The sequence below is a fragment of the Ursus americanus genome, chromosome 2 (genome assembly GCF_024610735.1).
Source record: "Ursus americanus isolate L20-20 chromosome 2, mUrsAme1.1.p, whole genome shotgun sequence".
Lineage (NCBI taxonomy): Eukaryota > Metazoa > Chordata > Mammalia > Carnivora > Ursidae > Ursus > Ursus americanus.
Genome location: NC_142128.1, coordinates 60,400,823 through 60,408,253, shown reverse-complemented (window position 1 = coordinate 60,408,253; position 7,431 = coordinate 60,400,823). Strand labels below are relative to the sequence as shown.

Below are 7,431 nucleotides of genomic sequence, written 5' to 3'. Positions count from 1 at the left end.
ATTTTCTTCAATTTTACCTTCCCACATATTTAAAGGTTTTTATTATCCTGACAGACAGCTGATAAATTCATTCTGTTTAATATAATATCTGCATTTATGTGTGTTTCTTATGATATAGAATGTCACATAAAATTTAGAAAAACCTAGAGCAATTTACATTTTAGTGAGGTTTTGTTTGCCTTAGCACATAAAATTCTTGCCTATTAAAAAGCAAGTAATCTGTGTGTAGTTGTGCTTAGGCATAACATTAAGGATGAAGAAATTCCTTAAAATCAAAATTAACAATGCTGCGTGTGAATCTTGCAACAATCCATACCTGGAATCAGTACAGCTAATCAAATGATGAAACCAATTATTTGAAGTTGTATGACTTTTGAAGCAAAAAAGTCTGAGATTTTATAATATATCCTTATCTAAACATATACATCCATGTTCCCACACACAAAAACCACATAAAATGAAAGACCATATTCTAAATCTGTAATATTTCCTTTACTGCACAATTTAGAAGCTTCATTTATACGTGTATGAGTGTAAGTATTTCTTAAGTATAGAAAACCTAGGCCAGGCAAGTATTTTTTAATTATAGAAAGCCTAGGCCAGGCAAACATGTGTTTAGTAGTTTGTTTTCTTAGAAGAAATCTAATACTTCTAGCAGTCCTGCTGTTAAAGTAAACATCCACTCCTTATTTATATCAAGCCAACACCATTGTATTCATCAACCATTTTATGGAATCTCATACTTACAAATATATCCTGTAGAACGGTCCACCATGCTAAATTTTATTTTCTATCTGTATGATCCTTTTGAAATCAGGTTCTGAAACTCCATGAGACACCCAGCATTCTGTTTTTCCTGGCATAAAATAACTTTACTGTCTCTATAATTACCTTTGATGGCACTCTGCCCTCTCTATGAATGTTCTGTTTTTACACATGTATCTATGCAAAGAGAGGTTTTGTTGAATATGGAAAGTAGTGCTGTGGGACTCGAATGCATTGCTGATAAAGAGGTTTTATCTAACATTATCAGCCCATCTGAAGTGATCAGATGATTGGAAGCAGTAGTTCTATGAAATTTTCAATGTAATATTCAAAATTTTTTCTAAAATAATCAATTTTTCTGGTTTCAGAAAAATTTTCTAGTTTAGCTTAAAGTAAAATCTGCCTATTAAAAAACAGAGAACTGAATATCAATACTAAGTAAGCTAAGCCTGCAAGTACTTATTATTAAATTATCAAGAACTATTAAAATCAATCTGTTTAGAATAGTCAAATTACTAAGGTCTTGTAATTACTGAAGGGGCTAAAAAGGGCTCTTTTCTAGTTAAACCTTTCTAGTTCCTTCAGCTGGTCCTCATAAGGGTGATTTCTGGACTCACCATTATTCTTCAGTTAAGATACCTATTAAAATCTGAACAGAACACAGAGCTCCAGGTGAGGATTAATGAACGCAGAGTGTGGTGAGATTGTTAATACCCTTGTCCTATGTCTAATCTAACCGTGTGTGTGTGTGTGTGTGAGAGAGAGAGAGAGAGAGACAGAGACAGAGAGACAGAGACAGACAGAGAGACAGAGACAGACAGAGACTGAGACGGAGAAAGAGAGAAACAGAATGGTGGGGGTTGAGGAATGCTAGACTAAAACAGCAGGAAAGGAGATCAGAATATGGTTGGTGGAGTATTTCTGAAAGTATTTAGGAGCCTAATGAGGTAGAAGATTATTTTTACTTATATTCATGATCTTGAGGTCCAAACCTAGAGAAATTGAATCTATCAAATCTAGAGGGTAAGTTTGGGACTAGAAAAGGCAGACAAACTTCAGAAAGTCAGAAGCCAACTAGATGCAGCAATGATGAAGGAAATAAAGGGCGAGGTTTGGATTATTTGTGAAGGATGCAGGTTGGTTGTTTGCTGATAGCACTCATTTTCATTGGTTTCTAGTTCTCCAATTCCTTCCCTACCTCGGGACATTTGGGAGTCTTTCTGGGCATTGTGCCTGAAATTCAGGAATGTTTCCTCTTTCTCTTGGTTTGGGTGCAATGAGCCAGTGGGAAGATTCTGAAAGTAACACCCTGTGAGAGTGCCAGTGGAAAGCTTGCTGAACAGAATAAAACATGAGCATCTTCTTACAGAGTGAAAGTTGGGTATGAACAGGGCTGACTGAGGAGCCAAAATGGTAGTAACAGAACAGAATAGTAACAGAACAGTAACAGAGTAACAGAATGGCTAGGTAAAAGGCAGTCCTGGAAAAATTCCACAACAGGATGCTTGTGGCAGATATTGAAGCATTTTTAGTTTCCCTGGAAAAAGGTAGGCAAGGAATTAATAGGGTCAGAGCACTGTAATCCTCTGTACATAGGTGGACCCAACAGATTCAGAGATGTTAGGTAAGAGCAGGTAGCAGCATCGTTGAACTTTCACCAGTGCAGCGTGGCAAAGCCCTTTCCTTTAAAAGGGGGTCTTTGATGAACTGTGATGATCTGTGATCTATTTACTCCTGTGTGCTTTTACGCTATTTCTGTTTCAGCCCAACTAAGACCGAAGTTCAAATGTGCATAAAGAATATTTACTATTTTTGTCTTGTTAAAATCAAAATGAACCTTTTTTTAGGCAATCTTCTTTTTTTTATTATGTTCAATTAGCCAACACATAATACATCATTAGCTCTTTATTTTATTTATTTGCGAGAGAGAGAGAGAAAGAGAGAGAGAGAGAGAGAGAGAAGGGGCAGAAGGAGAGGGAGAAGCAGAGTCCCCACTGAGCAAGGAGCCCAAAGAGGGGCTCGATCCCAGGACCTGGGTTCATGACCTGAGATGAAGACAGATGCTTAACCTACTGAGCCACCAGGCACCCCTCAAAATGAACTTTTTTACATGAATAGAAGAATGAAATGTTAGAAATTGATTAGCGGTGGTGGTGGCGGTTTAAGAAATAAGCTATTTACAGTGCATCCTATTAAGTTATATAGTTGTTGCCATTTGTTCACAGTACCCTATGAACTTTTTAATATGGTCTATATATTTTAATATATAGTACTTAAAATATATAATTAATATATAACACTTCAATGTCATAATAAAATATTTAATCTATAGAGTTAATATATAATACTTTTAAATATAGTCTAGAAGCAAAATAAAGCACTGGTGAATTCACCCATAGACACTGGTGAGTTCTTCAGTGAAATGTATCCAATAGGCAGCAGTTTGTGCCAATGTTTTCATTCCCACATGGGAGAGATTTTCTAATGTGTCCATAAGTATAATCACTTGCATTGAGACCAATAGTTACTATATTAACTGTGGAATTGTTACTACATTAACTGCTATGGAGAGTTTTCTATTTCGATAGAGGTACAAACTTTTTGGATTTACTTTCTCCCCACTTGCAGAAGTGTATTTCTTTTCAAACTAGATTTTAAAACGCTATTCGGCAACTATTTCTGGCTATGCATGTCTGATACTTAGTGATCTAATTCAGAATATATTTTTGTATCCTTTGAATAAACTGAAAATTAGTTAGATAACAAATTATGAAAACATTTACCATGGTACTTAATATTTAAGTACTGTAAGAAAATGCTAGTTCCTGCTCACTAATTTAAGAAGAGAAAACACAAAGAAAGATACACTAGAACAGTATGTTGAAGGCCATATGTGATGTGAATATGTCCGATATTGTCTCCTTAGTCTTTACCAGAAGGTTTTTAAAAAGCAATTATTTTAGCTCTACAGTCCTTAAAGAACGTTTAAAAATTTTTTGTTTTTATTTACAATGACACAGAGTTTTTAAATAGAAACTTAAGAAACATTTGAGTTCTGTAGAGTGTTGATTTGTAGATAGTACCCTGCTCTAGGAAACCACTCGAAGTACTAGTTTTGTGTTTTTTGGTTTTTCTTTTAAATCAGACTCTTCATTTTATCACCAAATAAGAGATCTCACCGTTCTCCTGGAGTGAGCAGAAATGCGTGATCTGTCGCTTATGAGGGCCCACTTGCCTTTCCCAGATCCTGAGAAAGCCATCTCTGTGGATTTTCCCATGCTCCACCTCCACCCTTTGTGTCAGGATGACGGAAGTCTGCTCCTGCTTTTCCTGAACTCTGGATCTGCCTCCCTCTTAGCCTTTCTACTCTGTCCCTTTGGCCTGTATTTCCTTCCCATGTTGTATCTTTGCAGAGCAATCTCTGTCCTTTAGCCTCAATGTTCATATCTTAGAGTGTGGTCAAACATTCTACAACTCAGAATTGACTCATTCCCTTCTCTTGTCTTCTCTGGCATGCTGCCAACTAGAAACAATTTAACTTTGGCTTTTGCCTTGTGTAAACCAGAAACACAGTGACAATATAAATTAGAAACAGATTACTGAGCACCCCACACTGTTGCCAGCACAAAAATGCACTTAAATGGGATTTAAAACTAGCTACTAATTTTGTCTGCATGTATTCAAATGACTTACTCTAAAGATGCCTTTATTGCCATTGTGGTTCCTCCAGTAATAAAGTCCACTCACTAATTCCCAGTCATTATAGCTTCCACTTGACTGGTGGCTCTAAATCCATTCTTTTGACTTTCCCAGGAAATTCAGTAATGCTTTCAAGGTTTCTGATCTCCAATTTGTAATTGAAAAGGAACAGCAGGCCTACTTAGTTTCCATTTTCTCCTGAGCACTTAGAGGTTGGTCTTTTTCTGTCTTAACCAACTAGATTCCAGGGGAATAGTTAGAATCTCATTGTCCACCCCCCCCCCCTACCCTCGGAAGTGTATTTAAGGCAACATTAGCAACTAGAAAAGCGATGTTCTTTTCCTGGAAAAAAGAAGACAGCTTAAGTTGTTTAACTTGAACTGGGATGTGTCTTTTATTGTACATTCATGTTGTTTATCTGTGGAACCCTCTGAGCACAAGATTGAAGGTACATTCCTTTGAAGAAGATGTGTGTTGGCTTTGTCAGGCAACTCAGGCACTTCTGACCCCAGACTGCTCTGTTATTTTCTTGGCTTGTTGGCATGGGGAAAGGGTGGGTGGGGCAGGGTGGTTTCCTGGAACACATAGATAGGATAAATTTAAATTATAAATCCAGGAGAGCACATAATACCCTGGTATTATGCTGAATCCAAGTTTCCTTATTATCAGTCTTTGCAGGTAATTGGGTTTTCCTGTCTATTCTGTTACTGAAAATGTAGCTCTTTGAGTATCTGGCTCATTTTGCTACCTGGTACAGCCCAAGATCTTCTTTTCTGACTTGCAAAGGACACTCAAGAGCCAGCCCTCCAGGTAACTGAGATTAGCAAATGCTGAGCTCTGCTATATGCTAAATCCTGTGGTTTAGGATTCCCTTTGTTCTTCCTTGGGGATTTTCTCTACTTTTTTGCAAGTTTAAGTATACATTTAAGTTGGAGATGGTGGTATTTGTTATGTATTTTTTCCTAGCATTTCTAGGTTTCTGGTAGTGGAAGATATTTCAAGATATATCTCATCTACCATAATCCATGTTTTATTTTATATGAAATAATGAGATATATTCATTTTAAATAAGACCAACTGTAAGAAAGTATCAAGGAAACTGGAACTTCAGTATTTCTTTGTTATCACACATGGAAAGCACCATTATTTCCTTCTTTAAGGCACCATATATGCCTTAAACATACTGGGGCTACTGGTATGTGGTTGCAAAGCTGAGGTCTGTCTGGTTTCTCATCACCGAAACAATTCACTGCCCTTATTCTTTACATGAGCCTGTTACTTTCTGCAAGGTATCTGAATTTCCTGCCACGGAAGGGCAGAACGAACACACCTGTGTCATGGCAATGTTTCCTGTTTTTTTTTTGTTTTGTTTTGTTTTTTCACAGAGGTTAAAATGGCTCTGCTGCAGATCACTATTTAAAAACTTGTTTACAATCTTGAAATGAATCTATCCCCAGGGCAATGGTGATGTACCGCCCCATCTGACCCAATCGTGATGTAGGTCAATGTGATATCCAGGGCCTCAGGGAACTGAAAGGCTAGGTAGTGGCTCAGATGCAAGGCAATTTAAGCAAAGGTCTTTCCATCAGCTGGGAGGTGGTGGTACAAGAAAGGATAGAGAACTCAGGGCTGACTTGCAAGACTTCTCCCTTCTCTCTTTACTAAGGGAGTCTCCTATTTTTCTCAGACATGCTTCAACTGCATATGTGGACAGAGCACTGAGACTGGTATAGTAGATGCTCAATAAATATTTAAACAATTAATGAATATATCCTCTTTCTAACAAGATTCATCCAAAATAAAAACTACCCTTAATGTTCCTTTAACCAATTTTCATTAATATAGATATTGTGGAAGGGAGTTTAGGAAGAAGGAGCATATTGTACAAATTTTCCCACATAGCAAATCTTCCTTAGGGATAGTCAGTCCTGTGTCTCTCCTGTAACCTTGTTATAACCCACAATTAGTGTAGTAGTTAATGAGATACACCTGGAAATGCCAAGCTTTGTAAGTATAATTTGCTGAAATACGTATTTTTATGAAGCATGCAAATTTCAACAATGGAGTCCTTGTGTTTCTATCAAATAAGGAACTAGAATAAAACAAAGCAAATGTTTGTCTTTAGGATCTGAGAATAACATAATAAAACTATACCTTAGAACCTTTGGAAGGTCATGATATGCAAATAAGATTAGTTAAAACACGTTAAATTTTAGGAAAGGCAAAGAATTAAAAAAAAAAAAAAACGTGATCCCAGAGCTTTAGAAATCCACTTTCATATGCTTTCCACCATAAAAAAAAAAATACATTTTCCCCTAAAGTTTGAGTACGTGGTGGCTGCCTTAATAACTATAAAACTAGCCCATCAAATAATTTTTTTTCAGATATTGAAAGTATATTAAACATTTTTACATAGAGGAAGAGTAGTTTGGCTCAAACCAAATTATAAAGGAAAATGAAAGTAATTGCCATGATGAAAGTTGTAATTTTGGGGGCTTAGAATCATGTAAGGTATCTTGAATGCAGGACATCAGACCAATAGAAATTACCTGAGTGATTTTTACAGATGAAGCCAAGGAAAGGGGTAGAATGGGAAGCAGAAGGGGGACCAAGACGCAAGAAGTAGGACTTTATTTTGAAAAAGAAACATTTCTGGGCAGTAATTACAAACATTTGTTTTTTCCCAAACACATTTTCTTATTCCTTTTTTAAAGATATTATTTATTTATTTGAGAGAGGAGAGAGAAAGCTCAAGCAGGGGGTGGGGCAGAAGGTGAGGGACAAGCAGACTCCCCGCTGAGTGTGGAGCCTGATGTGGGGCTCGATCCCAGGACCTGGGGATCATGACCCGAGCCAAAGTTGGATGCTTGACCAATTGAGCCATGCAAGCACCCCCTAAACACATTTTCAAACACGACAGAAAATAATATTTAAAAAACCATGAAACTTGTTTAAGTCTATTGAAAA

The 7,431-nt window shown here is 36.8% G+C and overlaps 1 protein-coding gene across 1 annotated transcript in view; it reads left to right on the top strand.

Moving 5' to 3' along the window:
* LOC148110635 (uncharacterized) overlaps nucleotides 1–7,431 on the top strand; it is a 291,435-nt gene that overhangs the window by 197,326 nt on the left and 86,678 nt on the right. The gene's annotated exons all lie outside the window — the stretch shown is intronic.